This window comes from Pyrus communis, chromosome 7 (genome assembly GCF_041283825.1).
Source record: "Pyrus communis isolate YQ-2024b chromosome 7, ASM4128382v1, whole genome shotgun sequence".
In the NCBI taxonomy this organism is placed as follows: domain Eukaryota; kingdom Viridiplantae; phylum Streptophyta; class Magnoliopsida; order Rosales; family Rosaceae; genus Pyrus; species Pyrus communis.
In genome coordinates this window covers 7774916-7802269 of record NC_142571.1, presented here as the reverse complement: position 1 = coordinate 7802269, position 27354 = coordinate 7774916, and the positions used below count along the sequence as shown (strand labels likewise).

At 36.9% G+C, this 27354-nt stretch overlaps 2 long non-coding RNA genes and 1 pseudogene across 3 annotated transcripts; 1 reads left to right on the top strand and 2 right to left on the bottom strand.

The window, feature by feature from the left end:
• Window positions 1-1007: 1007 nt before the first annotated feature.
• On the bottom strand, window positions 1008-11343 carry LOC137734206 (cytochrome P450 714C2-like; annotated as a pseudogene).
• On the bottom strand, window positions 4264-6697 carry LOC137718821 (uncharacterized). Of its 2 annotated transcripts, none has more exons than XR_015964790.1 (5): window positions 6168-6697; window positions 5405-5561; window positions 5007-5161; window positions 4660-4755; window positions 4264-4452 (listed from the first exon to the last, which is right to left on the bottom strand). It is a non-coding gene; the product is annotated as an uncharacterized LOC137718821 (long non-coding RNA). The 2 variants fall into 2 exon arrangements; XR_015964789.1 differs by having other exon boundaries at window positions 5405-5512.
• Window positions 11344-24730: 13387 nt separating the features above from the next.
• On the top strand, window positions 24731-26149 carry LOC137733457 (uncharacterized). Its single transcript, XR_015963921.1, has 2 exons — window positions 24731-24778; window positions 25773-26149. It is a non-coding gene; the product is annotated as an uncharacterized LOC137733457 (long non-coding RNA).
• Window positions 26150-27354: the final 1205 nt, after the last annotated feature.

Here is a 27354-nt window from a genome sequence, read left to right as displayed (position 1 = left end):
AGGACGCTCTTTTTCTCTCAGATCGGGTTGAAATCCCCAGCTAAGTGTTTATCAAGGCCCACTGTTGGGCACCCTATCCTTTGATATGTAAGTGTTTCGATTTTACGAATCAATGAATCTTGAACTTTCTCAAAAAAAAAAAAAAAAAAAAAAAAAAAAAAAAAAAAAACAATTTTCACTATTATATGTAAATAATAAATGATGATATTTTCTAAAATGAGAGAGAAACAAAGAGAGAGAGAGAGGTGCCAAATAACTGAAACTTGAGACCATCTTAAAGGAAACATCAAATTAGAATAATCAAATTAAAATTAATGGATGACGTGGCAACTGAAGTCTTATGTCAAATTTTATGTTTTTTTAACCGAATTGTCAAATGTTATTTCTTATTAAAATAGATCTTTAAATGGTTAAAAATGTTGAAACATAAATTTTATTAGTTGAAATGTTAGTGGAAAATGAGAATTTTAGAGAACCAATTACAATTACCATAATAAAACTAGATGAATAGTATTAGCATCTTTCTGCTTTTGGCCTCTTCTAATTGTTCCTTACAGTTTAGCATCTAATTATTTTGGTAAGGTTTGGAAAGGACAAATAAACTGATAAAGTACGATCACCACCCTCCTTTCACTAACAACTTGTTTGTATAATTGGACTTCAGAAATATTAACTCATTAGTTGGATAAAGTTCATATATAAAGTTGATTCATTTAAGCTTATTAGCTTGTCACGCTAACCATTTTTAGATCATGCCAGTTGTTTTTATTTGATTTATTCAATCCAATAACAGAGATTAAAAAGGGTGTGTAAAAAACAAAAAATTTTGTGTGAAAATCAGCTCTAAGAAAAATTTAAAACTTACACAATTACACATTGCAAATTACATCCAAAAAGAGACACATCTAGATTACATTTTCTTTCAATGTACACATTGAAACACAGGTGTTGCAAATCTATCTGCCCTACCCATAAAAACACACAATTACACTGCTGCAATAACACAACTACTGTCGCACTCTCCTCACATGGAGATTACTCCATGTTCAGGTTCAATAACCAACCTGAAAACTGGGCGGTGTTTGTATGCAAGCGAGAGTGAGAAGCAAAACTTGGATAGAATAAGAGACAGAATCACCTTCAACTCTGTCACGGCAAAGTGTTGCCCAAAACAAATCCTAGGACCAAATCCAAATGGCATATAAACCTGGGGATACTTGTAAGCCCCAAGAATTCCATGCTGAAATCTTTTCGGATTGAATTCGAGGGCATCAGAGCCGCAGATTTCAGGCTGTTACTGCAGTATTGAGACCGGAATCTGAATTGGAATCTGAATGTTTGTTCCTTTCGGAATTACAATGTTGTTGAGCTCAATGTCGTCAAAGGCTTGCCTTACAACAAATGCTGCTGGTGGATACAGGCGCAAAGTTTCTTGAATCAAAATATTCAACCGTCAACATATTCGTAATGAGTTTAAAATGAAGTTCATATCATTTTGGTAGAAAAGAAATCAGTTTTCATAATCTATATATATTAGTGGAATGCATACTGCATTCATGTGCAGAGTTTAGCTTTTTTCATTGGAGTTTGGTACCTACAAAATTATTTGACTAAATAGATGATATTTCCAAAGAGAATTGATGAAGGAGAAGGCCCTCTCTGATTCCTTGCTTCCCAAGCTTTGATCTTAGCCTCTTTGGCTTTAAAACCAAAGAATCATAAATGTATAACATCAATAGCAAAAGCCCACCTAGAAACACTGATATATACTGTCATCCTTGCTGCTGCCATTATTTCTTTCTTCTTTCTTCCTTCCTTCTTTGTTTTAGCAATACATAATATTATTGTATTTAAAAGAATTGGACTACTTGTGTTATCTTTTACTTGCTTGGGGTCTTCTGATATTCCTTATATCTAACAACCATTTGTTTGTTTTATGATTGTTAAGTAGCACCCTCTGGGGTTTGAAAGCACAAACACTAATTAACTATATGAGATCACAGAGCTCTTCTCACTAATGGATTATCCCATGTACATTCAAGTTTGTTCAAATATATATAGAATTGGAATCTGAATTATTGGACTTAAGAAATACTTATTTGTTAGGTCGGTCAAATCCATACATGTAAAATTGATTTTTAACAAGGTTACCACAACCATTTCATATTTCATCGCTTAAACACATGAGTATTATCCTCCAAGGCTCATGTATACGTATGATTCTTAGTAGTTCTTGTAACCTATGACCCTCGTAAACGCATGCAACCTATGATCAGATAGATGTTTTACAAGGAAATCCTACCTCCGATGACTATTTGGTACAGTGACATGTTTAGTCTCCACTTTTTTTGGGTGTTGGTAAAAAAATATAAAACCTGTCGTTGCCAACATACTTCGGCATGTGGCACCTCTTAGAGATATCATACTTTCCTCGCATATAAAATTATTGTGACCCTTCTAAACTTACCTAACCTATGATCCTTATGAATGCGTGTAATCTTATGATCTTATAATTTCTTTCCTTATAATTGCAAGCCGATAGAAGGACATCTTACCTAGATGATGAACAAAACAAGCCTTTTCACTGAACAACTTCCGTTATTATTCTGCCAACGAAACATAGAACATACACCAAAATAAAGTAAAAACTTAATAACTTAAATTCATCCAAATTGAAAGACGTCTAGACAACTTTTTGTTTTAATGTTTACAGTGTACAGGTGTAATAACTGCCAATCTATAAGCCCTACGATAAATCAGCCGTCTAACATGCGATTACACCCTCTACAGAAACACAACTGCTGTCACACTCTCTTAAGATGGAGAATTACTCCGTGCTCAGGTTCAATGACCAACCTACAAGCTGGCGAGTGCTGGTATGCCGGGGAGATTGAGAAGCAAAACTTGGAAAGAATAAGAGACAGAATCACCTTCAATTCTGTCATTGCTAAGTTTTTGCCAACACAAATCCAAGGACCAAATCCAAGTGGCAGATAAGCCTCAGGAGACTTGCAGGTAGCAACGATTCCATGCTTAAATCTTTTCGGATTGAATTGAAGGGCGTCAGGGCCCCAGACATCAGGCAGTTGCTGCAATATTGGGACTGGAATCTGAATGTTCGTTCCCTTGGGAACTACGATGTTGTGAAGCTTAAATCTTTTCGGATTGATAATTACATTTTACTTAGAAACTCGTTGTAAATATGAGTCTTTAAACAAAATAATTTGAATGTAAATATGAGACTATAGACAATTAGATTTTTTTACTAAAGCGTATAAAAAAACGAAAAGCTACGAATGTGACTACATTGGTTAGAGAGAATATACGTCTAACTATACTCGAGTTTGAATCTTTATTTCTACAATTTAGAATAATTTAAAGTAGAATATCATTTGTATAAAATAAAAAAAATTAAAAAATAAAAAAAAAGTTATGAGCCATCATATATAATAACGATTACGTGTCCATAACATATCAATAACAAAATGCACCTTTAAAAAAATAAACAAAATTATCTTGACTAGCTGACTTGCTTGCTTCGAATTGTTAATCCGTCACCAGAAATGGCTCATAACCATAGTTCACATTTTGAAACAAATAATTAGGTTCAAAAAGGAGTAGGGTGTCACATCTCCAATACTACCAAAATATTTGATTTTACAAAACTGCCACTTGGATGTGCTCCATAAAAGAAGTCATCCACCTGGTTTCTTGAATCACCATATTCAACTGCCAACATATATAAATGGGTTTAAAATGAAATCAGTACTTGGTAGCCAATAGACTCAAGCGATCGCCTCAATAAAAACTTATTATGAATTTGTACACGTATAGTAACATACTGCTTTCATTACCTAAGTATATATGTTTTATTGAGTATTGCATTTATTACTAAAACTATTGTCCCTATAAACATTTGTAAAGTACTTTGGTACTGATTAGTCAGTAACCAACACTACAAAAAAAATGAGCACTGCACACAATAAATTATCTGTGCCCTTTGAGATCAAAAAGCACCAACAATTGTGCTCATAGACCAATAGCAACAGTGCAGCTACTATCTTTATGTCTGTGCCCTCTATGGGCGTCACCATTGCTGATAGCACACAATATCGCTATTTGTGCTCAAAGAGTTCAGCACATATAACAGCCTATTTGTGTCTTAATTCTGACAACCATGTCAAATTGTCAGGTGACAGGATCATACGTGCACAATTTTCAAATCGTGCCCAATAGGTTCTATTTAAAAAAAAATTATTAATGTAGAAAAATTGAATTTTCTTTTAAATCAACAAATCCCACAATATACACGTATTTCAGTTATTTACAACCAAGTCCTTCAGAATCCTATCCTCCCCCACAACACTGCAGCCGATGGACCTAAGTTCTTCGTGCAATGAAGCTCACTTAAACCACATTCTCTTGCTTAAACTGAGAGTCCCACAACTTTTTCTGAATTGAAAATAAATCGTAGTTGAATAAGAATCTTAGTAAAAAGCATAGACTAGGAAATATTTATACCTTACAAATAGCATCCATTTCATCAAAGATTATCGCATGCAAACCACTCTGGTCTCCAGGGGAATTAAGGACATAATGAGATTAGAAATTATTGAAAAACCAGCCTAAGTGCACTTGACATGTATATATTTCCCTTACCGCAAGCCCTTTGATCATTCTCAGCATCAGCAAATAGATTCCTAACATTTTTCTTAGTTTCACCAACTTGCTCAAAACTTCAGGGCCATTAACAATCTAGCACAGTTCACAAAAACAGAAATCTCATCAATCACCAATGCAGATAATAGCTAACTTATCTCTAAGGATAAGTTGCATATCCAAAATCATTCAGACATGCTCAAATAGCTTTGTTAAAATAATGTACTAGCATCAAAATGATGTGTTAAATCATGATTCGACATGGTTCAATGTCTTTCCAAAAAGGAGTGTGGTATAAAGTTATACCAAAAAGATATCAGCGCAACTAGAAGAATCAGTTATCTTACTTATTTGTCACGTGAGGAGGGAAAACATGGGATACAAAAGCTCTTCGAAATATATCTGCAAACCCAGCACCTAAGCCACCAATTCCAAGTGTTTGAAGATTAAACTCCTTGTGCCTGACAATGTTGCTACTTGTAGCTTCATGCTGATTTACAATCTGACGAATTCAGTTCAGAATATCAAATTTCAATACATTATTTGGTATTGTATACTATCTAAAATAATACTGAAAATGTTCACCTGAAAATGCACATCATATCATGACTCTGATATATGTAGCTAAATAATTGATCAAAGGAGCAAGTGCAAAAAATAAATTAAGAAACAATTGAAGAGATATGATATCTACACCCTTAGCAAGAGCAAGGCCAATCCTTTCCAAGAGAAAGAGAGATATTACCTAACACCAACATCATTGACAATGCTGATAGCCATACCGGTAGAGAGACCAGCAAGGCCACAAGCTAGATAGCCATATAGGTACTGATGATCACGACAATGATAAGTCCTTAAATACCCAACAATATAAAGTTGTGTTAATAACTGATTAGCAGCTCCTGATCAAAGAATGTAAACAAACAACTTTATAGATTAGATTATGTCTTTGTTGTACTGTAATACAAAAGAAAGAAAAAATCACAACCAATTTTAATACAATCAATTCAAACATTACACACAAACTAAAAATTCTAGAACACTAGAAATATGGAAAGGAAACTAATGCAGATATTATTTGATTAAAAAGAATTAATTAACAAAAACTTTAAAGTCATAATAAGATAATGTTTTAAAATTGCAGAAGTATAGAGGTAGGGTTACATCCCACGTGAAAAACCACAGGGTAATGAACTCTGTTTCTCTCAGGTTTTCAAAACTTAAAAAATTATAGGACATAATTGTATAAATTTAACTGAGATGAGCTCAAATACCTCCAAGCTTATCATACAACTCTACAGCTAGCTAACAAAAATACAGACTATCCAATTTTGAAATTCCAGTTGATCGATCACAAGGTATCAAAGGTCAAAAACGAACCCCTAAACCATCTAAACCCCTTTGCCTCCAAATACTGTGGAATCCCAAAAAATTACGATAAATTTGAAAAAGTAAACAAAAAAAAAGGAAAACTTGATTGCTAATTAGGAAAAATATAAAACAACTACCTCCTTATGGCATTGATCTGAGGAATAGTGAAGACGATGGTGCTTCCTCAGAATCTTAGATCCGATCTCAGACTTAACTGACTCGACGAGTTTGAAGTCCTGCAGCTTCTTCAACTCCATCTGAAGCTTGTCTTGCTCTTGGCCCTTTGTTTGGAGCTCTTCCTTCTTGAACTTCAAGATCTCCTCCTTATTAAGGAGCTTCTCGGTTTCTCCTTCTAAAGCCTCGTTGCCTGAAGCTTCTCTTGCATTTCTTCAAGTTCTTTCTCAAACGACAGACAGTTGGGATCTGAGCGTGAGATGCAACGAGAGGGAGAGACGGATCGATTGAGATAGAGAGAGATGCGGAGGCGTTGGTGTTTCTCAAATCTGATGTACAGGTGTTTTTCCAAGAAAAAAACGAAAGAAAATCTCAGATCTGAGAGAAGTGAGAGTGGTAGAGAGAGATGCATAGATTTTGTTTGGTTGAGATAGAGAGAATTTGGGTAGAGAGACAGAGGGAGGGGTTAAAGGGAGAGAGAGGGAAGTGGGGTGTGGCGTGTGGGTGGGTTAAGGAGGAAAGTGGGGTGTGGGTGGGTTAACTGAGAGAGACAGAAATGCAGAGAAAGTGGGGTGTGGGTGGGTTAACTGAGAGAGACAGAAATGCAGAGAAAGTGGGGTATGTGTGGGCCTTAAGTATTTGAAAAATAATAAAAAATAAATAATTGTGTCTTTAGAAGTAAAATGTTGGCACAAATGATAATTTGAGTCCATTATTTTTATAATGATGTCTTGAAAATATATTTGTGCCAAATTTGTAGAAGAATGGGCACATTAATTAGTGCCTTTATACAAAGGAAACAAATACAATTTTTTTTGTGTGTAAAATTGGTTAGTTACCCACAAAATAATTAATTGTGTCCTCAATTTTGTATCCATAGGCCATTTTTCTTGTAGTGCAAGTACTGTCCTAAACATTTTTTGACTAATATTCAACACATATTCACTGCCTAAAACTATGCTTCTTCAAGAAGCACCTAGCATGTGCTTCTTCAAGAAGCACTTGAGCTAAAGTCACCCAACTTTTATCTATTTTTATATCAAACCCATAAAGAGCGCATTTAGCAGCACTGCGAAAATAGTTTGAAACAGGACGTCAACAGAGCATCTGCATTGAGCAAAATACATGAAGATTTATTGTGTGTGTAAAGTAACATACAGTTTTCATGCTTCGAAACATATCAGCATCATGGTGAATACCATCCCTGAAAATTTCAAGCACCTCAGCACGGACACGAGCTTGCCACTCTGGATGTGTAGCTAACAACCTCAAGCTCCATGATGCTGTGACGGCAGTGGTTTCGTGGCCAGCAAAGTAAATACTTTTGCAATTATCCACTATGAAACTTGATGAGTCGATTTTATACTATATATTTTACCCTATTCTTAGTATTAATTTATTGGTTATTTTGTGAGAATTTTTTGTACTTTGATTCATATTCTTAATGTAGGACATTCAAGCTTCCTCTGGTGCAAAACGTGATGAAACGGATGAATTTTGAAGTGATTCCAATTGGATGATGTTTGTGAGTTTATTGACTTTATCATGTCAAAGTTTCATAATTTTCTACCAAGCAGATTATTTATGGCGATCAAATAAAGGAGCAGCGTGCAGTGCTAACATTTTGGGCTTCTTTGGGCTTTTTGACGTCCAAGATGATGTCTTTTGGGTTCGAGGCCTCCTACAATTATGTTCGGGACATCTTAAGCTTTAATGCTAGCCATTTTGGGCCTGTTTTGGAGTCTTGAAGATCCAGAAGCGTCGTTGTTTTGAGGCTGTGCAGATTTTGGGAGAATTTTACTAGTCAATTTAGGATTATGTTTCCTAATTTATTTTAATTTATTTGGTTTCCTAGTTTTATTCTAAGACCTTTTCTAGGTAGGGTTTTATATTCTAATAGTATAAATAAAGCTTTTTAGCCATTAGGGTTTTTTGGTGAGAGAGGAGAGGGGAAAGAAGAGAACGCGCACACACTTTAGAGAGCTTTTGAATTCAAGTTTATTTTCAAGGTGTTTTTTATCCTTATTTTTTATTAATATTTTGTTTTATAGTTGTTAGTAACTAATTCTTGTTTGCTAGGACGAGGCCACCAGTCTCAACAAGAATATGTAGTTTCTTTTCAATTAGATTATGATATTATGCATGTAGATTTTGAATTATTAATTACCAGTTTAAACTATGTACTTATCTTAATGCTTAGCTACCACTAGGATCTTTATCAAAGTAATTTGATGCAATTTTGGTCAGAGGTCAGTCCCTGAAATTAACGAAGGCTTCTTGTGATTAATATGTGCAAGTTCACTTAGGATGAATACCACGTCTTACGGGTTGTATAGTTTTTCAAAAGGTTTCACAAAACTTAATGAGTCATGCATGTCTAGATTTGATCTGAATATCACGGCTTGCATGTTTAATAAACGCTCTATGTTGGGGGTCCAAGTAGGCATATATTAGGAAAACCTAACCTTCAAAATATGCATGTGTAATTCATAAGTAATTGTAAGAACTACATAGGACTGTTAAGGTGACGGTGAAACCCTAGGCTTTTACAATTTAATTTTCAAAAACTATTTTCTTTTAGTTTATTTTATTTTATCACTTTATTTAATTATTTTCTATTAAATTCGTTTTTATTACTTGAAATCAAAAATCAACTTTTTCTCAAACTTTGTTTTAAGTAATTAATTAAGATTTGATTTGATACAAATTATTCATTCAATCCCTGTGGAGAATGACATTGCTAGAGCTGTTATACTACGATAACTTTGTACTTTTCCAAGTATTTAAAGTATTTTTATCCCTACTTTTGCAAATAGTAAAATCCCTATCAAAACTATCACAGGAGTAACCTGAAAATAGGTTATCATCATAATTTTTGCCTCCCTCTAGTATCATTTGCGTAAGGTCCTTCTCATGAGTAGCTTCAGTACTGCGTTGCTTCGCAGCCTCTAATATCATTGAGTTGATCTCTTTCTCTAATCTCCCTATCCGTCTGTTGTTTTCCGTTGGCAAGTATCTAGCATTTTTTTTTGAGACATTTAATTATGAAAAATGAGTATGACAAGGCGAATGCAGAATGCAGAAATAGTCATGATTTATGTCTCATGTACATAGTAAAACTATTTGAACTAGATCCTTCGACTGATGAGATCTAGCACACAGACGAGATCATGCCAATATGTAGTCTAATGAACATTGGATTTCTTGTAATAAATATATACACCTTGCACCAGGAACCCCGATGTTTCCATTCAATATGATTTTCTGAAGAGTTCTGAGCTTTAAAAAAACTACTTCCCCTTTTAAAGAATTACTTCCAAAGGATACTCTAGATATGATATCTGCTGACAAGCTTCTCAAATCATTATCCACTCTAAAGACTGAACTTCCTCCCTTACTTTCGATTTTGTGCTACCAGGATCCTACCATCATTGTTGTAGAGGCCACCATCAAATCCACCATACCCTTGAAATTAAACAGTGAAGTTGGATCCATTTGATTATAAATAAAATATGCGAAAATGCATAAAAATAAACATGCATCCAAGTGATATCTTACATTTAGAATTACTTCTGGTATGAGATTTAGTGATTCACCTTAACCTTGTCGGAGTAGAACTCGGGAGCAATAATCTTCCTTTGGTGAGACCAAATTGGGCCGTTTGAAGATAGAATGCCTTGGCCTAACAGAGGCTTGCGATCCTTAGACTATTTGTAAGCAGGCTTCCCTAAGTTCAAATATGTCAGGCTAAGTTCCTTCACCGTATCCAAATCTGAAACACTTACATGTTGAATGATTCCAGTTGAATACATGAAGATTGGCCCTGCAACCAATACATATACACAGGATTTGCATAAATGATGAAGATTTGGGTGGCTTTCTTTTATCTGTTGAAGGATAAAAAGATACTAGTAAGGAAGAGCACTCTTTTAAATCAAATTACATCTACAAGAGCACTTGTTATATTTCAATGACCATCTGACAATCAAAGTAAATATATGTGTACTACTACTTGGTCCAAAGAAAAGGAAAAAAGAATGTCTGGTTAATTTTAGCAGGACTTCTTATATTTCAAGTTGTAATTTTGGACAAGAATATTTGCTTTTGATCCTTAAAAACTCTGAAATGTTTTTGTTATGGAATTGTTATTGGCACTCCAAAAATCTCATTCTACAACACTTCCCCTTTGTTAATGTCTTGTAACTTAGGATAAATAAGAGCTTTGACAAATTAATGTGTGTGCATCGGATAGTTGCAAAGTCTTTTGTCCTACATTCTCTAGTTTTCTGGTCTCGTGTATGAATATCTACAATAGGTAGAGACTTGCTCTAGTCAAAATTGTCATATTAGAAGGTGTACGATTGGAGAGTTACCTCCAAGATTAATGAAAAGCATTGCTCACTCCCGAAAGCTGTGAAGAGCAGATTCTCCAATTTTTCATTCTTTTCTTTCTTACAAACCATATTGAGCATTGGTCTTGAACTGTAGGTGCATTGGGACATTGGTCCTGAACTAAAAAGTATTGGCTCCTAATTTACCACAATGTGGAGCAATGGTCTTTTTGGATAACTTGGTTAGAACTTTCGTCCCTTATTTAGCCCCTTTAAATCCATTATTGTGGACAACAGTTCTAACGATGTTTCTCAAAAGAACCATTGCCTCCCATTGTTACAAGCTCGTACACTAATACTCATGGATTTTTAGTTAATGACCAAAGCTCAAATTGAGTCAAAGTTTTAAAGGAGTATTCCGATTTTCTCGGACCAATAACCAACATTTGAGAGTGCAAACTTTAAGATATTTACGGAAATGGGATTTACCATATTCGTTTCGCCATTGCACCAGATGAGGGAAGAGGGTCGAATGCCATTCATGACTAATGGAAACACGATGGTCTTTCGAGATCGGACTACTACTGGGTTCTGCAGCTGTTGACTTCTTCATCACCTCGAGCTTGAACCTTTTCATGTCCGGGATATTTCCAAAGATAATTGATGAAGAGGGAGGCCCTCTGATTCCTTGCTTTTCAAGCTTTGATATCTGCCTCCTTTGCTTTAAAACCAAAGTCTCGTAGAGAAACAAAAACAATATCACAAATCCACCCAACAACGTCGATAGTACTATCTTTGCTGCTGCCATTGTTGCCTCCTCTTTCGTTCTTTCTTTCTTTCTTTCTTTCTTTTCTACTCGGTATCTCTCTTCGGACTCTTCGAAACTCAAACAACTCTTTTTAAATTTTTTGGCAAACTAAAAACAACTCTTTTTTTTTTTTTTTTTTATTAAGTAGCGAAGGGACAAATGAAGAGTAATAAAGTAGCAACATCCGTTTTAATATTGATGAGTTTAGCAATATTAATATTTTAGCTGGATTAAATCGACATATAGCATCCTTTTGTTTTTGGCCTCTTCTAACTAGACCTGGTATTCGTGTGGTATTTTCTGTGTTCATATCGTTTTCGTATCATACCCGATATCTTAACGGGTCGTGTCGTGTAACATCCGTTAAAATAAACGGGTAAAATAACCCGACCCGATAATATTAACAGATAATATGACTCGACTCGTTACCCGTTAAGGAAAATATACTTTAAACCAATAAATAATCAAATAAAAAACATAATACTAAATATGTATATACATACCATTTATCACATTCAAAACATGAAAACGCATTTGTCTTTCAAGTATTACATATTTACATACCCAAAATAAGAGCATAATAAATAATAATAAAACAATAGAACATTACAAAATATCAAATGTTCAAAATATTTGCAAAATTAAGGGAGTTATGTTTCAAGGTTTGGAACCTTGCACATTTTCTTACAATCAAACTCTTCAATTTTCATCAATCACCATGGGAAATGGTATCGGAACTTTGGCTTGATATATTATCTTCAAGAGTTATATTGATGATATTTTCAGTGAGGCTTTCTACATTAGCACTCTCTTCTCAATTATTCTATGGCTATTGTTTAAGTAAAGTCTTTAATAGTTTTTTTTTTAATTAATGTAGAAGTGTGAAAAATATAGAAAAAATATATAAACGCTCGTAATGACAAGCTTTACAACTTTCGTGAAAGATTAACTTTGAAATGTGCCACTATAATCATATAAATCATAGATTAAAATTTAACCATCGATTGTTATTTACATTTATGCTTCATTTTTCTCATCAAATTTTGTTTTTTCAGATTTTCTTTTTTGAAAACATGATCTATTAGAGGATACAGGAAGATAAATGGTTTGGATCGTTGATATTTAGTTCAGAGTTTTACCGTTAGTGAAAATATTGCTTGGTGTTTATAAAGTCTTTACAAACCATATAACATCGACTCATATTTCAATTAACCAGAAATATCGAGACGTGATATCAAAGATCCAAACCATTCATCTTCCTACATCCCCCAGAAGATCATGTTTTCAAAACATAAAATTTTTAAAATGAAATTCAATATAAAGAATAAAGGCCTAAACGACAATTGATGGTTAAATACAAATTTAAGGTTTATGGATTATAGTGTCAGATTTCGAAGTTGGCCCATTCAAGAAAGTTGTAAAGCTTGTCACTACGAGTGATTATATTTTTTTTTTTTTTTTTTTTTTTACATTTCTTACACTTCTACAATAATTATTATTAATTTTATTACTTTTACACTCAAATAAAAAATATTATTTATGACGGTTTGGAGGGTTTTAAAAATCTAAACGATAATGTAAGTGTAACCATTGTCTACTCGTGGAAGAATGATGAATCACGAGTGTTTATATATTCTTTCACATTTTTCATACTTGTAGGGATGTCTTATTTCCTATACTAATACTATACTAGTTGATTTTAATTTTGGACAACAACAGGTTAAGTAAAATTTATCCTATTAATGATAATAAGAAACTCTCATAATAAAAATAAATAAATGAATTAAACTTAGTTTTTTTAACTTAATAGAATAATAATACAAAAATATATATTTAATACAGAATATAACAATATATACAATATGGCTATTGTATTTTATAATAAAATTTTTAGTATTTAAACTTTAAAATTAGAATTTATTTTTCTTAACGGGTCAAAACGGGTTACCCACGTGTTACCCGCGTGTATACCTGTTAAGTACCCATTATTAACGGGTTCTTAACGGGTCACCAGATAATGACCCGATTAATTATCGTGTTGATCCGAAATCCGTTATTTTCATGTTGTTTTCTTGTCGTGTCATCATGTCGTGTAAGAAACTGCCGGGTCTACTTCTAACCTTTCCTTGCAGTTTAGCATCTAATTTTTTGTTAAGGTTTGGAAAGGATAAATAAACTGATAAAGTATGATCACCACCCTCCTTTCACTAACAACCTATTGGTATAATTGGGCTTCAGAAATATTAACTTATTAGTTGGATAAAGTTCATATATATAGTTGATTCATACAAGCTTACTAGCTTGTCATGCAAACCCTTTATGTACCATGTCAGTTGCTTTTGTTTGATAATGAAAGAAATTAAAAAAGGGTGGGTAAGAAACCAAAAATGATGTGTGAAAATCAGCTCTAAAAAAAATTGAAACACAGGTGTTGCAAATCTATGTGCCCTACCCATACATATGATTGCAACTACACTGCTGCAGAAACACAACTACTGACACGCAATTAGTGTTGCCTAAAACAAATCCAAGGACCAAATCCAAATGGCATGTAAACCTGGGGACACTTGAAAGCCCCAACAATTCCATGCTTAAATCTTTTCAGATTGAATTCAAGGGCATCAGAGCCCCAGATTTCAGGCTGTTGCTGCAGTACTGGGACTGGAATCTGAATGTTTGTTCCTTTCAGAATTACAGTGTTGTTGAGCTCAATGTCGTCAAGGGCTTGCCTTACAACAAAAGAAGCTTTGATGAAAAGAGACTGAGCCAACTTTTTTTTAACCAAAAACAACCATAAACTTTTATTTAACCAAAAAGACTTGAGATTTAACCTTCTATTTAGGCCTAATCGAATAAACGGTTCCCGTGGTGATAAGGTAATTGGAAAGTAGCCCCTGTGAACACGAAAAATTCCTGAAACAAGAAACAAGAATACGTGTACAAAATAATATTTTTCTGTTTAATGATTTTGGGGTTACGATCTCTCTCAAATTTAGTCCTCTGATTCTATCTTCGTAGGGTGTAGGTTTGTGGATGAGTTGTTGATCCAAAGGGCCGTCGGGGCTTGATCTAAGGATGAACAGTTGATCAACGGATCTTCAAGGGGGCTTTTAGGCTTGATCTTAAAGAATGGGTGTATGGGTTTGTTGAGGTTGTTGATCCAAAGGGCCGTTGGGGCTTGATCTTAGGATGAACAGTTGATGAATAGATCTTCAAGGGGCGTTGGGCTTGATCTTGAAGAATAGGTGTATGGATTTCTTCAAGGGCTTTTGGGCTTGATCTTAAAGGTTGATGGATGAGCAGATCTTCAAGGGCTTTTGGGCTTAATCTTGAAGAACGATTGGATGTGTGGATTTGTTGAGGTTGTTGATCCAAAGGGTCGTTGGGGCTTGATCTTAGGATGAACGGATGATGAATGATGAACACTTTCTTCAAGGGGCCGTCGGGGCTTGATCTTGAGTTGGTGGGAGTTCTTCAAGGGCCGTTGGGGCTTGATCTTGAAGGAGGATTTGACGAAGAACGAAGAGTGCTTTCTTGATCCTTCGGGATTTTCTTGAGAGCTTTAGAACTTTAAGGCTTCAAGGTTTTGGTCCCCTCTTGATGGGGAGTATTCTCTTCCATTTTGGGAGTAGAGAAATGTATTTGTGAATTGGTTTTCTATTCCTCTTGATGGATAAGCCTATTTATAGGTTTTGAGAGTGAATCACCACCATTCATTTTTTTGGTGAAGTGAGTGGAGGTTGTAGGTGAAGTAAGTGGAGGTTGTAGGTGAAGTGAGTGGAGGTTGTAGGTGAAGTAAGTGGATGTTGTAGGTGAAGTAAATAAATGTTGTAATTTTAATACATTGGTTAACATTTATTTTACTGAAATTTCGATGTCTACAAATGCCCCCACTTCAAGGCGCGTCGTAGACATGTGCTTGTCACGTGTAGAAGATGCGTTTTGAAGTCCCTTAATGTAGATGTCAACCTAAGGGCCGTCGAGGCTTGATCTTGAATTGGGCTAGAAATTTCTTCAAGGGCCATTGAGGCTTGATCTTGAGTTCGACTGGAAGATTTTCTGGTTTCCTCCAATCATTGATTTTCCACAGGCTTAATCTTGAACTGGGCTGGAGGATTCTTTTGGTCTCCCCCGAAGGTCTGAACTTAACTCCTTTTATCTGGAGTTGAATTTGATTCAAGGGTGGTGAACACTTGATTTTGAATCGGACTTGTGATTTCTTCAAGGGCCATCGAAGCTTGATCTTGAGTTCGACTGGAAGATCTTCTGGTTTCCTCCAATCGTTGATTTTCCACAGGCTTAATCTTGAACTGGGCTGGAGGATTCTTTTGGTCTCCCCCGAAGGTCTGAACTTACTCCTTTTATCTGGAGTTGAATTTGATTCAAGGGTGGTGAACACTTGATTTTGAATCGGACTTGTGATTTCTTCAAGGGTCATCGAGGCTTGATCTTGAGTTCGACTGGAAGATTTTCTGGTTTCCTCCAATCGTTGATTTTCCACAGGCTTAATCTTGAATTGGGCTGGAGGATTCTTTTGGTTTCCCCCGAAGGTCTAAACTTACTCCTTTTATCTGGAGTTGAATTTGATTCACGGGTGGTGAACACTTGATTTTGAATCGGACTTGTGATTTCTTCAAGGGCCATCGAGGCTTGATCTTGAGTGAAAATAGGACCATAAGTGGTTTCAGGATTCAGACACATGGCAGGCAAGCACGAGGTAGAGGTGATGACCTGTTTCTTTGCTCAATCTTTCCAATTCATATTTGAAGAGGGTTAGAGGATGACTCAGCATATGCAGTTGTTGCGTTTGCTGACGATCCACAAGATTGATGTTTCATTGTCACTCGTCTTAGCTATTCTCCAAGCAGATGTGGTCCCTTCTCTGGAAGTGTATCAACCGTTGAAGATGACTACTCGAGAGCAACGCTAGGTAAGCAACCAGGGAATAGATTCCAGGTAGTCGGTTCCAGATCGGAAGACTGACTCCAAGTGCCGGCTGATTGCTCTCTTTCTCTTTGCCCTGCGAGTAAGAACAAGGACAAAGGGAAGGACATGGAGAAAACATGATATGAGATACTTTTTCTTTTTGAAGAAGTATTGACGATTTAACGGCGTCGCGCGGCGAGGCTTTGCTCTTTGGTGACGGCGCTAGCGGAGGGTTGTTGAGGCTTCTCGAGCTCTTTGATTAGAACAATGATGTCGAGCTTGGATTTGACTTAAACTCTTCTGTCTGGATGGTGCTGCAGGGGAAGGCGTCGTGCTTCAGCAGTTTGTTCCAGCTCCTTGTACCGCATTTTTCTCTGCTTGTTTCTTTTACATAACCGAGGTGGTGCGCAACCCTTTGCCTTTAAATGGTCTTTCAAGGCATCACTTCTCAGCGATTCATCTATGCTTGGCAGCTTCAGTGTAAAGAGCCGACACTTCGTCGCCTGTCCTGAAGTCTGCGCTGAGGGAATTCAAGACTCACCAATAGTTGAAGACGAGCACTCGAGAGCAATGCTAGGTAAGCAACCAGGCAAAGGTTCTGGGCAATCAGTTCCAGATCGGAAGTTTGATTTCGGGTTCCGACTGATTGCTTTCTTTCTCTTTGTCTTGGAGGCAAGAACAAGGGCAAAGGAAAAGACAGGGAAAAAGCATGATATGAGATACCTTTGCTTTCGCCCTTGATGATATGAGATACTTTTGCTTCTGAAGACTTGGTTGAATAGGTGTTTTCAAGGGAAGAAGAAAACTGAGCATGTTGAGAGGTTTGGTTGCAGCTACATTCTCGGCCGAGAAGAAGAGTCATGCGTTTTTGGATGTATGCCTTGCCATGAATGTTGACATATATAGAAATTTTAATGGCAAGTAGTAGTGCGGATGCGGCTTTGTCACCCACGCTTGTCGGAAAAAGTGTGGTAGTTGGGATAATGACCTCCACGCGTTTTCAACTTTGACAGAGATCTTTGACAAAGTTGCACGTGTTATCTGAAAAGCCGAGATTGTGTCTGAAGAGCGTTGCCGAACTTTACGCAGGAAAATCCGGCTTTTAAGATTTGAAGAGTGGTGTCTCTTCAATTTTTTGAATCGGTGGTTGTGTCGCCTCTCCTTTTATAGAGGTATTGATCACCTTCAACATGCACACTTTGAAGATTGCCCATTCGTGAAAATCGTCACCGGTGTATTTTGTTTTAACGGCCCTTTGAGATTTTACTCCATCCAACCCTTATCTTTTAACACCTTTGAAAATGGCTAACCTATCTAACATTTGCTTAGATTTGAGTCTCAGCAGTGATACGGGTGCGCCGCGTCAGGGTAATGTATGGTGCCCGTCTTTCTTATCTTCTAGTGGCCCTCTTACAGGTGAAGACTCCGTGATGAAGGATGCAACAATAGCTACAATAGTAGCTAGGAACCTCCTCACTCCTAGAGATAGTAGGCTGCTTTCAGGACGGTCCGATGAGTTGGCCGTTCAAGAGTCCCTAGCTCTCAGTGTTCAGTGTGCGGGCCCCGTGTCCAACATGGGCCAACGCCTACTTGCTCGATCCCGTCAAGTTGAATCATTGATGGCGGAGGTGGAAAATCTTAAACAAGAGATCCAACAGCTTAAGCGCGAGAATAGAGGTTTGCACGTGCTTGCAAATAATTATTCGACGAGCATGAAAAGGAAGCTTGATCAGCTGCAAGAATCTGAAGGTCGAATTCAAAGTGACCGTCAAAGGCTTGCGGCTTTCTTCCAGAGGCACCTTTTTCCTGCGTCATCTAGCGTTCCACCAAGTATTGAGGCCTCGAATGATCTATCTTCGATGCCTCCCGCTCCTGGAGTTTTGCCAAGTAGTGGGGCTTCACGTGAACAACCTTTGTGAAAGCTCCATCTTTTTTTTTTTTTTTTTTTTTTTTTTTGTACGCACTTGTAATTTCTCGGAGATCAATGGACATGCTTTATTTTATTCAGTGTATTGTGCTGAATATAGATAAAACATATATATCACCAAGATGTGTTATTTCCTTTCTTTTTTTCTTTTTTTTTTTTTTTGGTGATTTTGATAATGATTTTGCCGTACACAGTTTATGCTCTTGCGGGCCAGGAGCGTTTAGTGCCGTTTGCAGTTTCAGCTCGTGCAGGCAAGGAGCGTTTGTTGTCGCCTTTTAGGCTCGTGCGAACGAGGAGCTTTTGGTGTCGTTTGCAATTTCAACTCGTGCAGACAAGGAGCTTTTGGTGCCGTTTGCAGTTTCAGCTCATGCAGGCAAGGAGCTTTTGGCTATTGCCTTTTAGGCTCGTGTGGACGAGGAGCTTTTGGTGTCGTTTGCAGTTTCAACTCGTGCAGACAATGAGCTTTTGGCTATTGCCTTTTAGGCTCGTGCGGATGAGGAGCTTTTGGTGTCGTTTGCAGTTTCAACTCGTGCAAACAAGGAGCTTTTGGTGCCGTTTGCAGTTTCAGCTCATGCAGGCAATGAGCGTTTGTTGTCGCCTTTTAGGCTCATGCGAGCGAGGAGCTTTTGGTGCCGTTTGCAGTTTCAGCTCATGCAGGCAATGAGCGTTTGTTGTCGCCTTTTAGGCTCGTGCGAGCGAGGAGCTTTTGGTGTCGTTTGCAGTTTCAACTTGTGCAGACAAGGAGCTTTTGGTGCCGTTTGCAGTTTCAGCTCATGCAGGCAAGGAGCGTTTGTTGGCGCCTTTTAGGCTCATGCGAGTGAGGAGTTTTTGATGTCGTTTGCAGTTTCAACTCGTGCAGACAATGAGCTATTGGTGCCGTTTGCAGTTTCAGCTCATGCAGGCAAGGAGCTTTTGTTGTCGCCTTTTAGGCTCGTGCGAGCGAGGAGCTTTTATTGCCGTTTGCAGCTTCAACTCGTGCAAGCAATGAGCTTTTGGCTATTGCCTTTTAGGCTCGTGCGGATGAGGAGCTTTTGGTGTCGTTTGTAGTTTCAACTCGTGCAGACAAGGAGCTTTTGGTGCCGTTTGCAGTTTCAGCTCATGCAGGCAAGGAGCGTTTGTTGTCGCCTTTTAGGCTCGTGCGAGCGAGGAGCTTTGGTTGTTGTTGTGGATTTGTCAAGCGATCTGGGAGAGGCATTCCTCGCAATCTTCATAGGAAGGAGCCTTGACCGAGTAATTGAAGAAGTCTTCTGGGAAGAGGTCGCACATTGTAATGGGGATGGACGATCTTTGTGTCGAAATTTCATTATCTCCAACACTTTCACATTGTTCTGGAGGTTGACAAGAGCTGTTTTGCCCCCTTTTCGACTGATAAACTTGTGGACAAGATGGTTACTGCTTGTCCAAATTCTTCGAAGCGATCTTCGAAATGCATTCCTCACAATCTTCATAGCAAGGAGCCTTGATCGAGAAATTGAATAAGTCTTCGAGGAAGAAAAGATCCCGCATGAACGATCTTTGTGTTGAAATTTTCTTATCTTCAACATTTTCACATTGCTTTGGAGGTTGGCGAAAGCTGCTTTCCCTCCTTTCTGATTGGTGCACTTGTGGAGAAGACATATGTTTCTCGTGCAGTTTCTTCGGAGTGACATGAGTCCATCCTTCAATTTCACTTGACTTGGAGCATGCCCCCAACAGTCGAGGTGAAGACTTTGAGTCGAAAGAGCCAGAAGTGACATCTTTCTTAGGGATTTCATCTTCAGTGCCGTTCTCTTGGGTTTGTTGGCATGAAGATTTGCCAGTGTGGACGATGATGCGCCTCCTTACCTTCAATGGTCCTTTTGTGTCGACCTCTAGGATTGCTTGGCGCTTCATCCTTGAAGGAATCAAGCTTCAAACGTCGCCTTTTTCTGCTAACCCATCGAACTTTTCTTCCTTTGGTGTTGTCTTCCTCTTTCCAAAAGGCTTCTCATTATCTTCAAATCTTTCCGAAGCTGATCGTCGCAGAGGAGAGATAGCTGTGTTGCTTTGTTTCTTAGGCTTTAACAACCTTTCAAAAACAGAGCTTTGGGATGTTGGCGCGTTAAGCCTCTTGAAAACAGAGGTTCGGTCTTGACTACCAATGCGATTAAGCACTGAAATTCTGGAGCTTGAATGGCTCATCCTATCGAAGACCGACGTTCGAGGGGCGGGTTTAGGCTCTTTTTGGTCTTGTTCAATGCTCACGCTGATGTGTTGAGCGCTAGCTTTCTTCACTTTGCTTGAAATCTTCACGGGTGCATTTGGTGTGAAGCCAAGTCCGGCTTTGTTGTTGTCAACTCCGTAACCATGCTCCTTCAACTTCTTTTGAGTTTTGGTGAGGTTACGTTCTTTGTCATTGACAGTGTTTGAAACCTTCTTTCCAGCCACCTCAGAAGAAGCGAAGTCGTACCCGGCCTTTGACATGAGTTTGTAGGCGTTTGGGTTGAAGCCTTCTTCGGTCCTCTTAGTTGGAAGAGAACTTGGTTTCACTTTGACGCCATGCTGCGCCTCCAGACGGTTAATGAGTCTGGTGGTTTGCAAGTTTTTTTCTCCTCCGCAGTCTTTATCAGCCTTGTAATTGTTTCCTTCATCTGAACCAGTTGTTTTTTTCAATGGAGGTAGCGCCGATGGTCATGACTTGTTCTTTGTTTGAAACCATGGAGTGTGCGTGAATATCTTGAACAGAGACAAAGATGAGAGGTAGAGATTGTCCCACCGAGCGTGCCAAATTTGTGAACACGAAAAATTCCTGAAACAAGAAACAAGAATACGTGTACAAAATAATATTTTTGTGTTTAATGATTTTGGGGTTACGATCTCTCTCAAATTTGGTCCTCTGATTCTATCTTCGTAGGGTGTAGGTTTGTGGATGAGTTGTTGATCCGTCGGGGCTTGATCTAAGGATGAACAGTTGATGAACGGATCTTCAAGGGGGCTTTTAGGCTTGATCTTGAAGAATGGGTGTATGTGTTTGTTGAGGTTGTTGATCCAAAGGGCCGTTGGGGCTTGATCTTAGGATGAACAGTTGATGAATAGATCTTCAAGGGGCGTTGGGCTTGATCTTGAAGAATGGGTGTATGGATTTCTTCAAGGGCTTTTGGGCTTGATCTTAAAGGTTGATGGATGAGCAGATCTTCAAGGGCTTTTGGGCTTAATCTTGAAGAACGATTGGATGTGTGGATTTGTTGAGGTTGTTGATCCAAAGGGTCGTTGGGGCTTGATCTTAGGATGAACGGATGATGAATGATGAACACTTTCTTCAAGGGGCCGTCGGGGCTTGATCTTGAGTTGGTGGGAGTTCTTCAAGGGCCATTGGGGCTTGATCTTGAAGAAGGATTTGACGAAGAACGAAGAGTGCTTTCTTGATCCTTCGGGATTTTCTTGAGAGCTTTAGAACTTTAAGGCTTCAAGGTTTTGGTCCCCTCTTGATGGGGAGTATTCTCTTCCATTTTGGGAGTAGAGAAATGTATTTGTGAATTGGTTTTCTATTCCTCTTGATGGAGAAGCCTATTTATAGGTTTTGAGAGTGAATCACCACCATTCATTTTTTTGGTGAAGTGAGTGGAGGTTGTAGGTGAAGTAAGTGGAGGTTGTAGGTGAAGTGAGTGGAGGTTGTAGGTGAAGTAAGTGGATGTTGTAGGTGAAGTAAGTGTATGAGGTTGGTGAAGTAAATAAATGTTGTAATTTTAATACATTGGTTAACATTTATTTTAGTGAAATTTCGATGTCTACAGCCCCCGTGGTAAAAAAAAAATTAGGATTTAAACCCTCGTAGTGTAGTCCGTTAGCAAATTTAGTTCAAAATGATTTTTCCGTTAAATGTCTGTTATATGCAAGGGTAAAAATATACATTGACGTGTGCCTTCTTCTTCCTTGTCTCCTTCCTCGTCTCTCTACTTTTTGATTACTTATCGCCACGGAGACCGTTTATCCGATGTGTGGATGGGCAAGGCAATTAATAGTTCGAAGAATTTGGATGTGGAAGGGCATGCCAATGGAAGGGAGCTGCTTTACCATGGAAGTAGAAGACCCATTAGGACCAGGATTTCGGAGGGTAGGGATAACCATGATGGTATTGAGCTATCCGGGCCGGATAAAGATGCCAGGGATTGGAATTGTAGAGGGACAAGTGGGGATAGAATTGGGAATGAAGGAAGAGGAAGGTGTGGGGAAGATGGGGTTAGGGTTTGGCTCAATGGGTTAGGGTTAGGGCGGTATGCGCCGGTGTTCGAAATTCATGAGCTGGATGATGAGGTATTGCCCATGTTAACATTGGAGGACCTCAAGGATATTGGAGTTAGCTCCCTCATCTGCGTCTTTCCACACACCCAAGGGAGATGAGGAAGCTAGCTTCGATAATGTGAATGAGGGAGTGGGCAAACCAAGCTAAGTTCGATGATAACAAAGTCGGGGAATGGAGCAAGGAAAAGTTCAGGGAATTTGAGTCACGCATCAAAATACGTTTTTACCCTTGTATTTCACGAACATTTAACAAAAAATCACTTTTGGACTAAATTTGTTAACGAACTACGCCATAAGGGTTTAGATCCTAATTTTTTTACCACGGAGATTACTTTCCGATTTCCTTATCACCACGAAAACCATTTATCCGATTAGACCTTCTTTTTATGTACCAGCCCTATAAACTTAAAAAACATGAGCCGAATTACCCGCAATAAAATCTATTTTCATAATTACCCCAACAGATCCTAACCGAAGCCCGTTAGCCAATTCACAAATATTATGAGATAATTGATAGCCGACCCAATAGGCTCTATTTATTTACTTTTATTTCCTGCTATTCCCCTCCATCAAACCCAAGAAGCATTAACCCACCATCTTCATCCTCTCTTTTCCGTTTCTCTCTCTACGTATTCGTCTCCTTCTTCTCCCTCCGCCATAACAATCAGTTAGCCACCTTCTTCCAGAATCGAACCCAAATACAAGGCTATATGGATCTCAAAGAAGCAAATGGTGATTTTGAAATGAGAAGTATCAAATTTAAGGAAAATTTAAGTCTCAGAGGTCATGAAAACAAATTGAAATCGACAATATTACAGAAAAAGAATGTAGATTCTTGCTTAACCAGTGCCTGGCTCGAACTAGGAAACTAGTCTTATATCCATTTTGAAATATAGGCATAAATATCTCAAGAATTCCTTCAATTAGTACGGAATTTAAACCATGCATCCATTTTCTAAAGTAAATCAAGCATGCATGATATTGATGATAGATTGAATTGAATCATTTTATTGATGGCGACAGTGTGTAACATTTTTCGAAAATAAAAATGAGGGGAAAGGTGATGATCGAGTTCTTTGCAAATTTGTGTGACAAATTCCAAGAAATGAAAAGGAGATTAGTGGCAGATTTTTGCAGATTAGGAGGAAGAGAGGGGTGATGAGAGAATGGGAACCCAGACTCACCTAGAGAGAGAAGGTTACAGCAATGCTCGTTGTTTGTTGGTGTGTCACTCTCGCTCTATATCTTTAATTGAGAGGTTTAACAAAACACTTCCGATACTGTTTACTTTTAACGAAAAACCACATTTATACCTTTGCTGATACTATTCATTATACCTTTAAAAATGACTTTTTATTAGAAAGAAAATTTTTTTGAATTAGTTTGTCTTATTTTTTATGAATTAGTGAGACATAACAAATGCACACTTGTAATAGAAAATAACGCATCTGTCACGTTTATATGGAGAATGTACCGCAAAGTTTTAGAAATAGTGTTTATATTGTTCTATTCCATAAATAGTGTGGGGGTATTTTGGTTTTTTAATTTCTTGCCTTTTCATGTTTTTTCGTTGTTCTTCTCAGCTTCTCCTGCTCTCGCGTATCGCTTTCTTTCATTTTTGAACCCTTGCTATGTTTTGTTTTGCTACCATTTGCTCCTTTTTGGGTCTGCTGGTGTGCGGTTACTTTGTTGGGGGAAAATTCATCAACCTGTATGGGTTATTTGGGTTGGTGCATTGGGTCGACAGATTTTCAACTTGCAAGAGCTAAATTCTCCTAGTGAGTTGTCTGCGTTTCTCATTACAGGTCTTTGGTTTTGTTTTCTGTGGTTTTCAATTATGCGAATGGGTTTCCTGTTTAGGTATGTGTTTTGAAAATTTGGGGGTTTTATTGTTGTCTTAAGTTTTTGGGTATGGGTTTTCGATTTTGTTCCGTGTGAATTTTTTCTATGCTTTTGTTCTTGGTTTCGTTGGAAGCTGATCTTGGGTTGTTTGGTGTTTTTGTGTGCAGGTTTGGAAGCTTTGTGTGTATTAAAGGTGAGTGTTTTTTCGTTCTCCCTTTGGGGGTTTTCCAGAGGTGGATGTTTTTATTTTTGTGTGTTCTGAGTCCTGATTCAACACCATAAGATAAATGATTAATAATAATTTTTTTATGAAGCCCCATTTGAATCTAAAGTGAGTAGCTTTGCACACACACCTTGAATTTATACATGAAGAACGAAGTTTTATATTGGGAATCCATGATTTGTTTTTCTCCGTTTGTTGTTCCTTTTGACAGGAAGAGCTTGGTGAAAAATGGTTTCCTCTTTATTTTCATAATTGAGGTATGCATGTATTCGTACTTTTCTTTACCTTTTCTTCCTTTTAATTTTTTTTGGTAGAAAAATGATTTCTCCTAAGGATTTGAAGCCTTGGTAACAGTTTAGTTGCTTTATAAGATGAAAAATACTGATTGAGAGATGGTTTTGCAGTTTTATGGTCAAATTTTTGTTAGAAATTGCTGTCTGAGATTACTGTCGTCTCAACATTTGTTTTCTTATGATTTCTAGGCTTTTAGATTAAAATGTTAGCTTTGATACCTCGAGTTTTCAAGTGTTTTCCATGTAGATGAAACATCTAGCATGATAAAGATCCAAGTAGATTGATCATAAGGGTATTTAATTTTTTATATTTTTTATGTTAACATTTATTATTCAAATAAAAAAGCGACACAAAAAATTTATGACAATATTACTTCAGCTATCATCGCTAATCAATATCACAATGTAGTATTATTTTCTTCATGTAAATAAAGATAGATTTACCTCTTTGTTAACTATTGTGCTTAGCATTTTTTTAAAAAGAAAATTTATATATTCATTTTAGATAAAGATTTTGTGAGAAAGTACTAATATTTAACAGTTGGAACTGACTCAAACATGGCTTCTTTCTTGCTCTGACTTCTGAGGGGCAAAGCAGGAATTTAGATTATGGAATCCAAGTTTTTATAATGCACTTTGTGGAGAATTGATTTTAAACGAGGTGGTTAGATTTTTTAAAGGTCATGCAGGTTTTATAAGTGTCAAATGTTTGAGATGCAGTGTTGTTTATTTGAATCCTTAAAAGTGTTCTTCATTTAAGTATCTTTTTTGCTGAGCACGGTGTTCGTTTTAGGTGATAGGTTTGATGACAGCGAGATTTAATTCATATTTGTTTGAGTAATTTGATGTTGAAAATTTATATGCTGGATGATCATTTTAAGAATGAACTTACAAGTTTCCTTTTGTTTTAAGTTTCGTCAAAGTCTGAACTTCGTTTTTTTGCTGCTTTTATGTGCAGGCTTGGAACCCATGTGTGTTGAAGGTAAGTCTTTTTGTCTTTTCTGTTTAAGCCTTATGCTGAAGGAAATTTTCTACGTTTCTGTGTTGTGAAAGTCATGTGTAGTGTTGTGTTTAGTTTTTGTTTGGTGTTTTAATATAAGATGTCTTTTATTGGTAATAAGCTTGGTAATGGTAAGCTTATGGTTGTATTTGTTTGTAAGAAAATGATTTTAAAAGATGTCAAGTGTTTGACATATGGTGTTATTGTGGGTTATTGGCTGAGTAAGTAATGACTGCCATCAGTGGTGGCAAAATGAAAGATAGGAAACACAGAAGAAATGGTGTATTTTAATGGAATGATGACCTAATTTGTACACACACACACACACACACACACACACACACACACACACAAAAAAATAAAAATAATAAAAATAAAAAAAAAGAAAGAGAGAGAGAGATTGGTGTTAGTATGTTTTTCAAGAGACATAATATTTGTAAATTGATATTTTATAAATTATTATAGAGATTGTAAAAATAGCTGGAGACATATTTGTATCAAAACGAAAGAAAAGTGTATGTGCACCTATTTATAATTAGCATGGATCAAGCGTTTTGGTTGTGAAATTGTATCCTATTGGTCTTTCTTTCCATTTATTGATGATCAAATTTTTGTTTTATTTTTTAAGCGCTTCCCACTTTAAACATCAGCTGAGGAATTAGCTTTACTAACATTTGCAAACTGTATGTTTCATACTAAATTAACTCCCAAGGTTGCTCCTATCATCGTCTGAGGTATTTAGTTTTTAATTTATGCTAATTTTTATCATATGTAACTCCGAACTGTACCTGGATTTGTTTGTTTAAATTTGTCCATGTTCCTGTTGTAACAAACTATGTTTAAGTGGTAAATCCTATGATTGATAAAGCAAGTTCATTTTTCTTTTGAACTTGATAATATTGTTATCGATTGAGTATTACAAGTTTTTTAGCTTTTTGACACCATATATTGTTTGTTTGTTCAAGATTTGTAATTTTTTCTGTGGTGCATAGTGTAAACAAATAAATGACAACTCTTCAGTTTATAACGTTATATTTGTGGATGAAAATAAAAAGAAGACTTTATGCTTATGTCACCCGAAAAAGATAGTAATCTTTTGTTTCTTTGTTAACTTATTAAAATTGACTTAGTGAGTGTTTTTCTTTTTGGTTTATGCATTTGCAGTGTGGGAAAGTACTTGATTATCTGTTTTCACCCTGCTTTTTCCTTCCTGGACAACTCATTGACATTTTTTTGGCGCTTTTTGTAAGCAATGTTTTAGTGTTTGTAATAGTTGGTTTCTTCTTTAGTTAGCCTTTTGCTGCTTTCGTAAAGTGTTGTGTGTTTGATAATAATTATGTATGTTACCTATTAATGTGTGTTCGTTTATGCTACTGTCCTAATTCTCAAGTGTGTTTCTTTGTCAAATTTAGTTCTTTAATTGTTTTTGGTTGACTTAGTTCTTTTCGAAGTTCTTCGTGTTTTTGAAGTTACACGTTTATGATGTGGTTATTGATTTTGTAACAGTCATATTGGAAATAATTTTCATGGGTTGCTGAAT